This window comes from Marmota marmota, unplaced genomic scaffold, assembly GCF_001458135.2.
Source record: "Marmota marmota marmota unplaced genomic scaffold, marMar, whole genome shotgun sequence".
NCBI lineage: Eukaryota > Metazoa > Chordata > Mammalia > Rodentia > Sciuridae > Marmota > Marmota marmota.
This window is the reverse complement of record NW_025999899.1, coordinates 67,914-86,201: the sequence shown is the minus strand read 5'-3', so window position 1 is coordinate 86,201 and position 18,288 is coordinate 67,914.

The following is an 18,288-nucleotide window of genomic DNA, read 5'->3' as shown; positions in this document are numbered from 1 at the left end:
CTGAACTTATTCTCTTCCTTAGTTCTCTTCCCAGAGATCTTCCAGTTTCATTTTAGTGGAGACCACTTTTTTTCTAAATTCCAAGAAGAAATTCTGGCGATGTTATTTATTTTCTTCAGTACTGGGAATTGAACCCAGAGCCTCATCCATGCTAGGTAAGCACTCTAACATTGAGCTACACCCAAAACCCTTTTTATTTTGAGATGGTATTTTGCTAAGTTGCCCATGCTGGTTTTTTTTTTTTTAGTGTTTTTCACATTTTTTGTTTTTTTTTTTAAATTTTTATTGTTGGTTGTTCAAAACATTACATAGTTCTTGATATATCATATTTCACACTTTGATTCAAGTGGGTTATGAACTCCCATTTTTACCCCATATACAGATTGCAGAATCACATCAGTTACACATCCATTGATTTACATATTGCCATACTAGTGTCTGTTGTATTCTGCTGCCTTTCCTATCCTCTACTATCCCCCCTCCCCTCCCCTCTTCTCTCTCTGCCCCCTCTACTGTCATTCATTTGTCCCCCTTGTATTATTTTTCCCTTTCCCCTCACTTCCTCTTGTATGTACTTTTGTATAACCCTGAGGGTCTCCTTCCATTTCCATGCAATTTCCCTTCTCTCTCCCTTTCCCTCCCACCTCTCATCCCTGTTTAATGTTAATCTTCTTCTCATGCTCTTCGTCCCTACTCTGTTCTTAGTTACTCTCCTTATATCAAAGAAGACATTTGGCATTTGTTTTTTAGGGATTGGCTAGCTTCACTTAGCATAATCTGCTCTAATGCCATCCATTTCCCTGTAAATTCTATGATTTTGTCATTTTTTAATGCAGAGTAATACTCCATTGTGTATAAATGCCACATTTTTTTTATCCATTCGTCTATTGAAGGGCATCTAGGTTGGTTCCACAGTCTTGCTATTGTGAATTGTGCTGCTATGAACATCGATGTAGCAGTGTCCCTGTAGCATGCTCTTTTTAGGTCTTTAGGGAATAGACCGAGAAGGGGAATAGCTGGGTCAAATGGTGGCTCCATTCCCAGCTTTCCAAGAAATCTCCATACTGCTTTCCAAATTGGCTGCACCAATTTGCAGTCCCACCAGCAATGTACAAGTGTACCCTTTTCCCCACATCCTCGCCAGCACTTGTTGTTGTTTGACTTCATAATGGCTGCCAATCTTACTGGAGTGAGATGGTATCTTAGGGTGGTTTTGATTTGCATTTCTCTGACTGCTAGAGATGGTGAGCATTTTTTCATGTACTTGTTGATTGATTGTATGTCCTCCTCTGAGAAGTGTCTGTTCAGGTCCTTGGCCCATTTGTTGATTGGGTTGTTTGTTATCTTATTGTCTAATTTTTTGAGTTCTTTGTATACTCTGGATATTAGGGCTCTATCTGAAGTGTGAGGAGTAAAGATTTGTTCCCAGGATGTAGGCTCCCTATTTACCTCTCTTATTGTTTCTTTTGCTGAGAAAAAACTTTTTAGTTTGAGTAAGTCCCATTTGTTGATTCTAGTTATTAACTCTTGTGCTATGGGTGTCCTATTGAGGAATTTGGAGCCCCCAGGCTAGCTTTGAACTTGCAATCCTTCTGCCTTAGCCTTCCGAATAGCTGGTATGACAGGCCTGTACCACTGCACCCTCATGACCCACACTATACACTCATGAAGTATATTTGTATATTTTCTTCATTCTTTAATATATACTTCCCATAACTTGCTGTTCTTTTGGTGAATAGGTAAGTTTTCTCATTGCAGCATACTAAGAATAAACCCTAAAGATGTCTGAAAACAAAGGGGACAGGTAGAGGCCATTGCATGCTCTCCAGATCACAGGAGGCTCTTCCCTCTAGCTAGCTGAAAGGGGATACTTATGCTAGCCAGAGGGTTATAGGAATCATGAGGTTGAAACTTTTCAAGTACATTCACTCAAATCTTCCCATCCCAGTCTCAGGGTCTCGCTGAGGCAGGAGAATCACGAATTCAAAGTCAGCCTCAGCAAAAGTGAGGTTCTAAGCAACTCAGTGAGACCCTGTCTCTAAATAAAATACAAAACAGGGCTAAGGATGTGGCTCGGTGGCCGAGTGACCCTGAGTTCAATCCCTGATCAAAAAGAAAAAGAAGTATGCTAAAAATCCACTTACACACACATAGTTATCCTTGAAAAATATTTTTTCCAGTATCAATTATTGAGTATTTTTCCACACATACAAATGAGAAAAATGTACACTCAGCAATGTCATTCTGTGACTTTGTAAACAAACAGAAAAGGGACATGTTTTTGATCAAGCATATTCTAGTTCCAGACATTTATCATAATAACCAGAAAAAATCTAAGACATGTATGTATTTGATGATTATCAGTGCCTTGTGAATAACAGTGAATATGTAGAAATAGCATAAACATTTAACATAACTGATCTAGTTAAAAAGATTATGAAAGTCAAATTCATAGAGTCAGAAACTAATGTCTGCCAGCAGCTGGGGGTAGGGGAGGGGAGTGATTGCTGTGGGAGGAGAGTTTCTTTTGGGAATGATGAAAATTCTCAAAAATGAGGTTCTGGATGATAGTTGCAAAATTATATGTTAAGACCTTTGAATCATAGCCTTATATCAGTAAATTTTATGTATTACTTATATCTGTATAGGACTGTTTTAGCATTACATAATCGATTAAGTCAATGGAACACTCTGGATCTATCATAAATGATGATGTTGATTTTTTCACTTGTGTGTATGGGAAGGTGTTCACAATAACTGTTATGTTAAAACTCTAGATTACTCACACACACACACACACACACACACACACACAAACAATAGAAAACATGCAGCTTGCCCTTGTGTGTTGCTGATGATACCTGCCCTGCGTGTCACTGTGAAGATGGAAGCAAGACACACAAGGTGCTCATGATCCATGCTGCACCTGATGTGCTTTGCAAATAACCAATCTGTCACATCTCTCTGCCTTCAAAGCCAAGCTCTCCTTTTCCTCTAGGAGACTCCAAATTGGTGGGCAGGTGGCCAAGGACCCAGGATGCCTCACCCACAGTGCATTCTTTGTCTCTGGGGTGATCTTGAGGGGTTACACAACCTCTCTGAGCTGCCTTCTTACACCCATAATGTTTTCTTATGGGTTTGAGAACCACAAGCAACAGGGTGTGTGACTGCACTATGGAAACTGTAGAGTGTTAGGATGATCAGAGAGATCGTTATATTGCCTTTGAATACAAGGGTTTGAAGTATGTGAGTATGTTTGTGAAAGACTGGAGACAAGGAAAGATAAAAAGGGGAAGAGAGAGGGGACACCTGAGACCTCCAGCCTTACCTGAGGCACTGCGCTGCTCTCAGATTCCCCTGGCTCTGCTGCCTCCACCTTCCTCCTCCATCCAGTGAAGGTCGCAGTCAGGACATAGGAAACCTGAATCAGGGCTGGGGGACTCAGGGCTTCCTAGGTAAAGGTGAAAAGCAGGGACACTGACACCTGGACCTTTGGTCCCCATACAGGAGGAGACAGAAGACAGATTGTGGGTGTCCCCACAGGGTCAGGGACCTGAGAGCTGAGGCTTGAGCCCCAGTTCAGGAAGGAAGGGGCTGAGTCAGGACTGTGCCAGGCCTATTTATCAGTTTTGGGGAGGCCTCGGGGAAGCAATCCCAAGACAGCTTCTTCAGATGAACGTAATTGCCCCAATGTTAATTTCAATGAACCAGAGCCTTGGGAAATGAACCTTGTTTACAAGGAGTTCACCAGATTCTCTCTCCTCCTCCCCCTCTGTCTCCTCCCCTTTCCCTTTTTCTGGTGGTAGGATGAGCTTGAGTCTCCCAAACCACAGAGCCCTCAGCCCACCCTCTCTCTGCCCTAACCACTGTCTCATAGCTGAGAGGATTCTAGGTTCAAACCATCCACCTCATACCCCCTCCATAGAGGAGCTGGCCTCAGCATTCCTGTCCAGACAACGCCTGCCATCTCTTTCAACCTCCTCTTTGATGGGACTTTAAGCAAAGAGCCTCCAGTCTCATATGCAGTAGCTGTCAAGCAGTGTCTCAGTAGGGAATCCTTCATGCTGCAGGGGAGGATGAATGGTCTCAGGCTGGGCCTAGGTCCACTAGTAGATGGGCCATGATTATTGTTAAACATCTGGGCTGCTCCCACTTTTCAGTGTTAGCAGTAACAAACCTTCTGCTGGCCGCATTATGAGATGGGCAGATTGTCATTGGTGCCACCACCCAGACATCCCACAGAGTTGTTTGCATATGGTAGTCACCCATCATCCATGGGGGGTATGTTGCAAGACCTCTAGCGAGTGCCTGAAACTGCAGGTAGATCCAAACTCTGTGTATGCTATGCTTTTTCCTCTACATGCATACTTATGAAAAGTCTAATTTATAAGTCAAAAACAGCAAGAGAGTAACAATACTAGCAATAGAACAATTATAATATTGTATGAAAGTCATAAAAATTAAAAATAGGAAAGTTATTTAAAACTTATGAATTGTTTATTTCTGGAAATTTCCATTTAATATTTTTGGACCCTAGTTGTCTATGGCTAACAAACTACAGAAGGCAAAACTATGGATAAGTGGACACCTCAGCTCTTGGCCTCCCTCCGGCTCCTGAGGGTCTTGGATTTGGTCCTCACCATAAGCACCCGCCTTCTGGGGGTAGCCCTGGCTCCAAACACCTCTCACCAAAACAACCTCAGTCCTACTCATGCCTGAGAGTCTGTCTTCCCACCCTCCTCCCCCCTCCTGATTTATTTGTGTATTGTTTGTTGACGAGAGACATTTGCCTAAGCACTGGAGATACTGCCATGAAGAAGGTAGTCACAGTGCCTCCCCTGAGAGATCTTGCAGACCAGGATGAGAGAGGCCTTCTAAAAGCAAATAGATGAGAAAATAAAACACTTACAAGCTGATGAGAGCCCCAAGGAAACAGTAACCTGAGAGAGAGAGCAGTGGGGGAGAGGAGCAGGCAAGTTCTTATGTTGGCGAGTCAGAAAGACTGAGAGGGGCTAGGGGGCGACTCAATGGTAGAACATACTGCTTAGCATGCCAGAAGCCCTGGGTTCAATCCCCAGCACCAAACAAACAAGCAAAAAGGTCTCTGAGAAGGAGACATTTAATCTGGGAGAAGATCCTCCTAGGGAGGGGGAATAACATTTGTGAAGTTGCTCAAGTGGGAAATGAAACCTGTGTGTGGGGGCTGGTGGGAAGGCATCCCTAGGTTTTGTAAGCAAAGCAGTGAGTGATGCAAAAGGTAAGTGGGTAAGGAGGGACAGATTAAGCCAGGGGAGTCACTCTGTTTTTATTCTGATTACCATGAGAAGTCACTAAAGTACTTTAAGCCAGGAAGTGGACTGTGTATTCAGAGATCAGGCAAATCCTAAAAATTTTGATGGGAAACTCTCAGGAGCAGTGAATGTTGATTTTCATCTGCTCTGTTGTAAAGCTTTTCTGGTGGGTAGTCTTCAGCTCTTCTTTGCATTCTGTGTTCTTTGCCTTATTTTATCTTTTGTTACTTATTATTATTATTATTATTATTATTATTATTATTATTTTTTCAATAAGAGCAAATGAAATGATAGAATATACCTATTAGGCTACCCTAATAGCTATACAAGTTTGTGTGATCCTATTTTTTTTTATTTATATATGACAGCAGAATGCATTACAATTCTTATTACACATATAGAGCCCAATTTTTCATCTCTCTGGTTGTATACACAATACATTCACACCAGCTTGTGTCTTCATACCTGTACTTTGGATAATAATGATCATCACATTTAACCATCATTAATAACCCATGCCCCCTCCCTTCCCCTCCAACTCTTCTCCCCTATCTAGAGTTCATCTATTCCTCCCATGCTCCCCGTCCCAATCCCACTATGAATCAGCCTCCTTATATCAAAGAAAACATTTGGTATTTGGTTTTTTGGGATTGGCTAACTTCACTTAGTATTATCTTCTCTAACTCCATCCATTTACCTGCAAATGCCATGATTTTATTCTCTTTTATTGCTGAGTAATAGTCCATTGTGTATATATGCCACATTTTGTTATGAATTCATCTATTGAAGGACATCTAGGTTGGTTCTACAGTTTAGCTATTGCGAATTGTGCTGCTATAAACATTGATGTGGCTGTGTCCCTGTAGTATGCTATTTTTAAGTCCTTTGGGTATAGACCGAGGAAAGGGATAGCTTGGTCAAATTGTGATTCCATTCCCAATTTTCCAAGAAATCTCCAAACTGCTTTCCATATTGACTACACAATTTGCAGTCCCACTAGCAATGTAAGAGTGTACCTTTTCCCCAATATCCTCACCAACACTTATTATTTTTTGTATGCATAATAGCTACCATTTTGACTGGAGTGAGATGAAATCTTAGAGTGGTTTTGATTTGCATTTCTCTAATTGCTAGTGATGATGAACATTTTTCATGTATTTGTTGATTGATTGTATATCATCTTCTGAGAAGTGTCTGTTCAGGTCCTTGGCCCATTTATTGATTGGGTTATTTGTTTTTTTGGTGCTTAGCTTTTTGAGTTCTTTATATACCCTAGAGATTAGTGCTCTATCTGATGTGTGAGGGGTAAAGATTTGTTCCCAAGATGTAGGCTCTCTATTCACCTCACAGATTGTTTCTTTTGCTGAAAAGAAGCTTTTTAGTTTGAATCCATCCCATTTATTGATACTTTATTTTAATTCTTGTGCCACAGGTATCTTTTTGTAAAATTGATATACATGCACTTGTATATTATTAGAAAAACCTGCAAGTGAATGTATTAAACCACCAAGATCAGATATTAATTTTATTATTTAAAAAATAAGACATTAAAAATTTTACTATATGTATGAATGGACTCAGGCAGTGGGCATCGGTACTATAAACATCACAGAAAGAGAGCTGATCAAATATTATTTGCCTCATGATAGAAGAAAACACACCCCCTCCTACAGTCTTGCAGATGGGATGGAACTGGAGGCTGAACAAGCTTCTGGTCAGAGGGCTGAAGCAGCCACAACCCAGGAACCCTCAACTTTAGCCATTGTTTTCCTCCAGGACAAATTACCCCCACAGTGAAGAGGAGTTGCTGAGAATAGACCCTAAATAGAGTAGTACATACAGGAGGAAAAAGATAAACAAAGGCACATTCCAGGTGTAATTGTGGAAGAGAAATAGAGCCAGGAGAGCTCAGAAAATGTGTCTGCATATTTGAACACTCCATCAAAACAAAATAGGGAAGTCTTAGATGGCAAAGTTAGGAAATGTATTGCTAACATCTTCCTTCTGAATTCAGGAAAAAGAGCTGATGAAGCGGAGTTATAGAAAAAGATTGAGTTCTAGAAAGAATGTATAAACAATGGGCACTTGTCAACTTTAGAGGCAAATATTATTCATATAAGCTTATTAGCAATTTATAACACCTATCAGACTCACTCTATCAGCAGTATAAAGAATAAAAAAAGTAAGTATTAGTAAATTTATGAGAACTTTGCTTCTAATTATAAATATTTGCAGTTACTCAAATATCTATCAATAAGTGATTGAATAAAATATTGTACATTGCCGCAGCCCGGCTGGCTGGACAAAATAACCGGGGGGTGACGAATAACTTGTGTACTTGATACAGCAGGAGTAGGAGCCGTTTATTGCAGGACAGGAGCAGTATTTATACATTCCACACAGCTTATCTAATTAGCATAAACTAGATACATCAGTCAACCAACCAGGAATCTCTACACTTAATGGCTCGCTTTTGTTACTTCTCAAACCACTCCCTCTGGCATTTTGCCAGGCACCATCCAGACTTGTTTACGAACTCTAACATTCCCCTGGCTAAATGCCAGGTGTTATTTTGACTTGTTTACAGACTCTAACAGTACATGCATACAATGAATGCTATATCAGTGTAAAAAAATAGAATCTTAAGATGGGGATGTGAAAATTTTTTCCATGAAGTTTCAAATAAAAAAATACAAGTTCGTGTGATCTTATTTGTGAAGTTGATATACATGCACTTGTACATTATCAGAAAAACCTGCAAGTGTACCACCAAGATTGGGTATTATTTAGTATTTAAAAAAACTAAGATATTAAAAATCTTACTATGTGTATAATTTGACTCTATCATTTATACTCCCAGGGATAGATAACCTATTAAATCATCCAAAATGGAATTAGCTTTATAAGTGAAGATATCCATTACAGAATTATTTGTAATTTTTTAAAATGAAGAGGCCAAATGCTCACCAATGGGACAATGCTTCAGCCTCCTGGTGATACCAAAACAGGTGAGATGTAATGTAGCATGTTTGGGCATAAGAAATTTCTTATGAGATGTTGACAAAAAGCAAAACTTTCTTCAGGGACAGAAAAATATTTAATGTAAATATACCAATATGTTGCATGCAATCATCTCTGTTATTGAGATTAGACATGATTTTTATTTGTCTATTTCCCAATGAATCAAGACCTGGGACTTCTCCTGGGCAAGACCCTTTAATTCCTTCCAATGTCCCCAGGGCTCAGCTCAGGACTTGGGATCCCCCAGACATTAGTTTATCTATTGAGAGATTCCTTGCTTAAGATTCCAGCAAGGGTTCACTCCTCTATGCTGCTCAGCTCAGAGGTTAATCACAAAAAAACCACACACAGTCCAAGGAATTTTGCTCAATAAATAGATCTGGGTTCTGGAGATTCTTGTATGGTGTCTGAGAAGAGGCCCTAAAGCCCCTCAGAGCAGCATGTCATTGAACAGAGCTGACATGGTCTCCTCCCCAAACATACTTTCCAGCCACCAGGACTCTCTCTAAAGGCTAGACAGAGAAACAAAAGAGCCAACATAAATTATAAAATAACAAATACATTTGACAAATGCATTTGAGGAATATGACATATGCTTCTGTGCACACTTAAAAGAGAAAGTGAAATAGTATAGTTCTCGTCCTCACCAAGCACTGAAGCAATTGCTGTTAATCCACAGACTTTTACTGACACCCAACAGGGTTTATCCCTGCCCTGTGTGCTGCAAGCACAGAGCTTTAATCAGACATGGTGGAAACTTGGTTTCTAGGTCTAGTGGGACTGGGAAATAAACTTGAGCAAAGGGGAAATAACAAGATGTCTTGGGACCGGACTCCATGGAATCATCCAGGGAAAGAAGAAATTAGGCTGAGACGTTGCATTAGGAACATCCCATCACCATCAGTCATCCGCCTGCCTCGGTGCTCCTATCCGTTTCCTCCCCTAATGAGGCTCCAGGGAGGTTCTGCTTCCTCCAGGTTCCTTGACTCAGATGCTGAATAATCCCTAGGGAAAGTCTATGCAACCCAGTAAAACCCACTTGGTGAGTAAAAGTTTGGATTATTTTAAATGTTTCTTGGAGAACCTGGTCCTGGAGTCCCTCAACAGCAAGGCGCTATTACTCTCTCTCTCTACTTTTTTTCCACAGACATGGGTCTCCATGAGGAGAGTGAATATATGGGTGGGGAGATGAGTGGTTGCTGCTGTTTTGCTTTTTGTTTTCTTAGGTACAAAGTAGAATAAATTCTATATCTCGGCTCATGGCACATTATCTATTCTTACACCTCTGGTTGTATTGTCTTTTATTTGTCCAAACTTTCTCTCTAATATATGTCGGCCATTTCAATATATGCACGTATCCTTGAAGAAAATGTATCACTGAGCATTTGTGTGTTTTATTTACATAAATAGTATTGTGCTATATATCTAATTAAGTTTTTTACTTTTTGCATGAATACTAATTTTTATTATCCATTTTCCTTGTTATGTGATCCTTCTCCTTGTTTCTTATCTCTTTTAAATCCACTCTTTACACACACAGTAATTTTCTTAAAGTTTAAATTGAACTTCTCACTTTACTGCTTAAATCATGACTTAACACTTAATATCACACTTAGGCAAAAAATGAAAACAGCTTACAAGATTTTACCTGGATTTGCTCCTACACATATCTACTATATCAACCATTATCATTCTATTTTCTTTGTTCCCAGTACTTCAGCCATATTGGCTTTATTTCAGTCCTCTGGATTCACAAAGTTCTAAATCATCTTGGGGTTTTGCTTATCCCCTTTCCAGGAAGCTCCTCTCTCAACACTAAATGGCTTTCTGTTTCTCAGCCTTTGAGCTTCAGCTCAAATATGCATATTGGTGCAACCATTTTGCAACAACTTCAGCAATACTAGTTATCTTGGGTCAGGATTCCCTAGAAGCAGAGAAACTCATGGGAATGGAAAAAGCGGGCATTGAAGAGCCCTTTCAGAACAATATGGAAATAAGGAGGATGCAGGTTCAGTACATCAACTTCACCCTGGTCTTGAGTGGGCCTCTGGAACACGAATTGCTCCCATAGAGTCAGTCCTACTTAGAGTCGAGAAACCAGCCTTGGACACCTGTATCAGTCAGTTCTTGGCCACTGGATGCCTGCCTCCTACCTCCCAGAGCAATGAGAGCTGGGGAGGCCTCTCTGACCAAAAGGAGAAATTATGAGCATTAGCAGCCAACATTTACAGCAGCTGGGGATGTGGGGAGATGGGTGAACCAGCTCTTGCCCATGTCCTGAGCAGATGGTGGAAATGGGTTCCTCTCAGTGAAATGGGATGGCTGAGAAATAAAAGCTAAGAAAAATAGAATGGAGGAAAAAAACACAGAACCACAGAAATATAGTTTCAAAAATAGGGGCAGGACAGGCATGCTGATCAGATGGATAGAACTTCTAGACTATGGCCAAAATGGAGCCTGTGCCTGCTTTATTTATATTGGGATACATCAAAGGCCTTCCATAGAATGTTGTTCACCAAAAAAGGTTAAAGTTGGGCTGTCCATTTCCCAACAGGTTATGCCTGTTTCTGGAGCTACGATGAGGGCTCTTCCTAGCAGAGCAGAGATAAAGGTCATGTTCATTGGGCAATCTATTGCCATGGGAGAGCCACACCTAAACCTCCAAGGCCAAACCTAAACCTCCCTGGCCTCCATGCCAAGAGAAGATATTCAAGTGATTCATGGATGGCTTCCTGCAACTAGCCAGTGAAAGGCACCTACAGCATCCACTAGTAAGGGGTGAGGTGCAAATGGTCTTCCTCCCAACACTCTATTCTTAGCTATGTACCCTGGAAAGTCTTCATTCATGTGCCTGAAGAAAAATGCATAAGAAAAGTCATTTCAGCTTTGTTGAAAATGGTAGAAAACTAGAAATTACTGATGAGGACTTTCTTCTTCTCTAATGCATTTATTTAGAGCCATGAATTTTTCTCTCATCAGCATTTTAGTTATGTTCTACAAATTTTGGTATATTGTATTTTCCTTTTAATTCAGTTCAATTCAGTTTTATTACACGTGTAACTTCTTTGTGGATTATTTAGGAGTATGATATTTGGCTTTCAAGTGCCTAGAAATTTTCCCCTTATCTTTGTGTTATTGGTTTCTTGTTGGATTTTATTGTGTTTAGAGAACACCTTGTGTATGATTTCAATTATGTTAAATCTGTTGAGGCTTGATTTATAGCCCAGGATATGGTCTATTTTGGTGTATGTTCTATGGGCTCTTGAAGGTAGTACTTGTTCTGTTATTATCAAAGGGAGTGGTTGATAAATGCCAAATAGATCCTGTTGCTCACTGCTGTCTAGTTGTTCAATCAAGTGTTGAAAGGGGGATCTTGAATTCTCAAACTCTATTTGTGGATTTGTCTATGTATCCCTTCAGTTCTCTCAGTTTTTTCCCCACATATTTTGCTTCTCAGTTGAATGATTACACATTTCAGATTGGTATGTCTTTATAATAGATTCACCTTTTTATTATTATGAAATATCCCTCTGTCTCTGGTAATTTCCTTTGTTCCAAAAATCTACCTTATATGAAATTGATATGTCCACTTCTTTTTCTTCTCATGAACATTTGCAGGTATTTTTCAATCCTACTACAACTGCTAAGCTGTTACATTTTAATATTTGAAGAGAGCTTCTTGTGGACAGCATACAGTTGGATGATGTTCATTTCAGACTCACTATGCCAATCTTTGTCTTTTACTTTGTGTGTTTAGACCATTTATATTTAACATAGTTGTTAGGATATTCAGACTTAACATTTACCAATTTATTTTTTATTTGAATTTGTCTTCTCTATTTTTCTTTTCTGATTTCTTCTTCCTGCCTTCTTGTGAGTTACTCGAATGTTTGATTTATCTATAGTGTTTTTGAGTGTACCTTTTATATAGCTTGTTAAGTGGTTTCTCTGGGCATTTACACTATACAAAACTTATCACATTTTAATGTTTTCATCATTTTAGCAGTTCAAACAAAATCTACAAATAGTACTTTCCTTTAAGGAATCCATTAAAATAGAAACTGTAATTACCCTCTGACCATTTTGTCCTCCTCATGAAGTAGAACTACAGGAAAAGATAGGTGTTACTTTTCTAATCAGTATAATTGATATTGATTTTCATGAAGATTTGTGGTTGCTACTACACAGTTAGGACAGGAAGTGATATGTCTTAAACTTAGAGCATTCACTTGGATATCTCTTAGTATTTCCATGAAGAGTAATAAATGTCAATAAGAAAGTTTAGTCATTATAACACAAAAAGAGCAGGGTAGCTAAGAATTCAGGCCTGTATGGATGAAGACCAAAGACATTACACCAGATCTGCCAAAGTGACAGCCTAGGCAAGGGAAATTTAGAATGGGTAGTAGAGAGTGGAGATGATGACCTAAAATTACATCCTTGGGACAACCTACAGTTTTGGGGACTGTATTTTGTTTCACATTTCTACTCAAATCTTTCCAACTCATAACTATTCACCACCTTGAAGGGAATTCTTAATTATGGGATGTATTACCATACTATTTGGAAAGGACTGAGGTTGAATTCACTTTAATAACAACAATAACAAATAGAGGCCCCATATTGTAGGGTGATAGGTGGATAAAATGGGAAACTACAGATGGATCGAGTGTCGCCCACCAACAAATCATTTTGGGGTAACGGAATATTCACTTTCAAAATAATAGATTTGAACCCCTGCCTCAGATCATATACAAAATTAATTAAAAATGGATCAAAAGCCTGGGTATAAGAACTAAAACTGTGAAAGTAATAGGAGAAAATAGAGACATAGATTTTCATGACCTCAAATAAGGCAATGGTTTCTTAGCTATGACACCAAAAGCACAGACCACAAAATAAAAAGAAGATAAGTTGCATATCATCAATTCTAAAACATTTGTGCTTCAAAGGACACTATCAAGAAAGGGGGAAAAACAATTTATAGATTGTGGGAGAAAATTTTTGCCAATCATTTATCTGATGAGGGATTTTAATCTAGACTATACAAATAGCAATTATAATTCAGTAATAAAAAGGCAATTAACAATGATATATTTAAGAAATTGGTCCAGATACAAGTTTTTCCAAGCAATCTCTCTTATCCCATATAATGGGATGGTGCATTTTTATTTAAGTGAGTCTATATAATTATCTTTTATGGGTACCTGAACTAATGTTTTTTTGTGAAGAAAATAGTGTCTGTGGTTTTGTAGACAACTATGAAATAAAATTGTCTCACATGCAAACAAAAAAGAAGGGAGAAAAAAGGCAGACATATCTACAGTGAGATAATACTCCACACCCTCCAGGATGGCCAGTTGGATAATGTTACCAAGGATGTGGAGAAATCAGAACTCTCATACACTGCTGGGGGGACTATAAAACAGCTCAACCTCTTTGGAAAATAGTTTAGCAGTTCCTCAGAAGGCTAAGTGTAGGGTTACCCTGTGACCCAGCAATTCTACCCCAAAGAGTATCCCAGAGACGTGAAAATGTACATTCACACAAAAACTTGCCATAATGTTACTAACCCCATTTTTCATAATAGACAAAAACTGAAGACAACCCAAATGCCCACCAACCGGTGAATGGCTGAAAAACATGTGGCCTATCCACACAATGGAATAATATTTGGCAACAGAGAGGAATGATGCATGTTACATCCTGTGTGGACCTTGAAAACATTATGCCACGTGAAAGAAGCCAGTCACCAAGGGCCATACTGTATGTCTGCATTACATGAGTGTCCAGAACAGGTGAATCTACAGACAGAAAGTAGATTGACTGACGGCCTGGGAAAGGTGGGCAAGTGAGGGAGATGGCTGAAGAGTGAGGGGTTTCTTTGGGGTGATGAAAATTCTCTGCATTCAGTTATGGTGATTGTTCTGCAACTCCATAAATACACTAAAAGCCATTGGCTATATATTGGAATAGGGGGATTTTGTTGTATGGGTATGGTATGGGGGTTAAATCTCAATAAAGCTGATAAGATTTTTTATCATTTAATTTCATCATTTCAAATTTTTTTAGTTTCATTTATTTTTAAGTGACAAATAATACTTGTACATATTTATGGGGTACAATGTGATGTCTCCATACATATATACATCATAGAATGAAAGTTACAATTAGGTAGGAGGAATAAATTCTAGGGATCTATAGTTATTAATGTCCTACATATTTCACAATAGCTAAAAGAGGGGATTTGGTAAGGGCGGGGAGGGAGAAGGGACATGAAAAGAGAGGAACTGTGCATTGAAATTGACCAAATTATGCTATGTGCATAAATAAATACACCATGGGGAATTTCACCTTATGTATGTCTATGAAGCATCAATTAAAAAAATAATGAATAAACAGCAGGAAGACCATAGAGTAGAAGAAGAGGAACCAGGGAGGGAGGAGAGGAGGGAAAGAGGAAGGACTGGGGATTGAGGTAGAGCAAATTATATTCCATGTATGTAGGATTATGTCAAAATGAACCTGGCTATTATGTATAACTATAATGCACTAATAAAAGCATTTTGTAAGAGAGGATTTTTAAATGTTCTCACCACAGAGAAATGATAAATATTTGCAGTGATGGCTATGCTAATTTAACTCTTAACATTTATCTGAACATTTTTTCTTTAAAAAAATTAATAAAAAAGAGAAGCCATTTATTAATCAAAGGAAGAGAGAAAGAGAACACCAGAAGACAAACTTAAGAAATGATGGGGTGGGGAGCTGTTTCTCTCTCTGAAGATGGCCCACATTCTCCCTTGAATGTGCCTTTACTTTCCTAAATAAGCCTCTGTCTGCATTAAAAACAAAACAAAACAAACAAACAACAACAAGAAGAAGAAAGAAAGGAAAAAGAAAAAAATGGCAGGGGGCTATAAATGTTTTGTATAATCATAAGATTACTTTGCTTAAGTCCATGCAAATAAATGTATAACACTAGATGAAATAAACAATCTATGAAGAAGGCAATACACCAAAAATAACCCTTAAAAGGGATGGAAAATCTAAGCCAATTCTACATGCTGCAATGGAAAATAAGTGATTGTATTTTCTCATTTTTTTCTTTTATTAAAACTGTGATAGAAAATGATCAGAAATTTTAGGAGCTTAAAAAGAGAAAGATTTGTTTGCTCACTTACATTACATATGAACTGAAGTTGTGTGTACCTTGATTAACTGTTTCATGTGCCCTCTTCATTCAGGGACCCAAGCTGAAGAATCTTTGGGATACCTTTCTTTGGTAAAAGAAGAAAAGAGCAAGAGAACTTAATAGAAATACAACAACTTTTGCCTGGAAAGGGCACATATCATATTCAGGCAAAGAATGGGAGGTTATAATCCACTTTCAGGTGGGTAAGAAAACAACTGATGACAAAAATATAGTCTGGTCAGGCATGATGACGCCTATAATCCCAGCAGCTATGGAGGCTGAGGCAGGAGGATCACAAGTTCAAGGCCAGCCTCAGCAACTTATCAAGTCTCTAAGCAACTTAGTGAGACCCTGTTTCAAAAACAAAATAAATAAAAGGGTTGGTGAGTAGCTCTGTGGTTAGCACCCCTGGGTTCAATCACCAGTACAAAAAAAAGTAATAAACAAAGTATAATATCAATAAGAACTATACAAAAATTATATCACCAAAGAATCCTAATTTTAAGTATTCACACACACTGTCTCAGAAAATAAAAGCAAGGTCCAACAGAACATTTTAAAAATACTACATCTTCACCACAGAGGAGATAAAGAGAATGCAGAGCTGGTTATATATAGAAAAAATAATATTCTTATCCTTGGGAATGGTGAAAAGACATTTAACACCATTCAACACTCATGTACTTCTTGGGGAGAAAGGGTAGTCAAATGTTGCTTTTATGATTAGGGCTTCAAGCAGGCTGAACAATCATTTTCCTTTTAAAAATATTTTAATTTTTAATATTTGTATTAGTGCATTATAGTTATTAATAATATTGGGGTTCATTTTGACACAATCCTACATTCATGAAATATAATGCTTCACTTCAGTCCCCCAAACTTCCTCTTTCCTGACCGACTCTCCCTCCCCCAGATCCATGCATTAAATTCATGCATTATAGTTATACATAAAAGTGGAATGCAATGTGATATGAAATTGATCAAACTATGCTATGTGCACATGTGAATACATCACAATGCAACCTACTTCTGACTTAGAAAAAAATCAGTGAATATTTCATTAACATGAAAAAAATATGCTTATCTTTGTTAAAAAGTCAACTTCTTTTATTTTAAAAAATTTTGTCTGTTATTTATATTTTTTATTTGTTCTTTTTAGATATACATGACAATAGAGTATATTTTGACATATTCATGGAATATAACTTATTCTAATTAAGGATCCCGTTCTTGTAGTTATACATGATATGCAGTTACATTGGTTGTGTATTCATATATTTATTGAGAGTATACTACATAAATATTTTAAATATTTAATGTATTCTAACTCATTTAATCTTTGTTTTAAAAAAATTATTGGGGCCAGGTGGCAGTAGGGGAGGCTGTAATCTCAGTATCTTGGGAGGGTGAGGCAGGGGGATGGTGAGTTCAAAGCTAGCCTCAGCAACTTATCGAGGCTCTAAGCAACTCAGCAAGACCCTGTCTCTAAATAAAATATTAGAAAGGGCTGGGGGTGAGGCTCAGTGGTTAAGTGCCCTTGGGTTCAATCCTCAGGACCAAAAAAAAAAAAAATTGATGAAAAAGCAAAGTTCTCAGTGGTGAAACAAAGGAGACATTTATACTAAAGTCAAGAATAATATGAGGATAAAATTCCTATTTCACATTGTATTAGAGAACTTATAACACAATTATATAGGAAAAATCAATTAAAATGATAAGAATGGAAAGGCAAAGACAGGTGCATGCCTTTAATCCCAATGATTGGGCAGGCTGAGGTAAGAGGATTGAGAATTTGAGGCCAGCCTATGCAGCTTGGCAAGGCCTTGTCTCAAAATAAAAAATAAAAAGGGCTGGTAGTGTTGCCCAGTGGTTAAGAATCCCTGGGTTGGATCCCCAGTACTGCCAAAAAAAAAAAAAGAAAGAAAGAAAGAAAGGTACAATTATCTCTATCTACAGATGAAAAGATTTTCTAAATAATACAAAAAACCTAAAGAACAAAGAACATTGATAACAGTCACAAGTTATAGAATCAACCTATACAAAATAATCATCTTCACATATACAAATACCACCCAGATAGAAGATGTGATGAAAGAGAAGAACTCATTTCAAATAAGAACCAAAGTCGGGGGGGGGGGCGCAAAATACCTAGGGGGGAAAACTTCGAAACAGGCATTCAAGACCTATGGAGAAAACTCTCAAACTCTAATTAAAGGATCAGTTCAAGAAAGATAAATGAGATTATAAAATGATGCTAACACTATTCAATGAATGGCTGATGGAGACACAGTTATTTGTAGGATACCAAACTAATATCACATCAAGTACCCACCTGGTCACAGAAGGAAACAGAGATGTATTTCCCAAATCCAGTAGGAGTTCTTAGCATTAGTCAATCATGGCACACAACATCTTATGATGAATTTTAGCCCAAAATGTGTAACTTAAATGTAATCAGACTTCTATCAATAACTCCTGGTTACAGAATATAGGATCCCAAGGAACAAGCTAGGAGGAAATGATCAGAAATATCTGACTGCCCATGTCACCATGGACACAGAGGTCAACATGGCTTTGTGTTCAGTGGCCTGGGCTGGGACTGAAAATTTGAGAAAACAAGTTCCGGGTGATGCTGATGCTGCAGTCAATGAACTTGACTAAGAAAAAGAGGAGATAGGGTCTATCTCTTCATGCAGTCGCTGCTGTGAAAAATGAATTGTCACAGACTAAAAAAATCCACAGCAGAAATCTTATCAACCAGCCATAATGCATGGTCCTGGA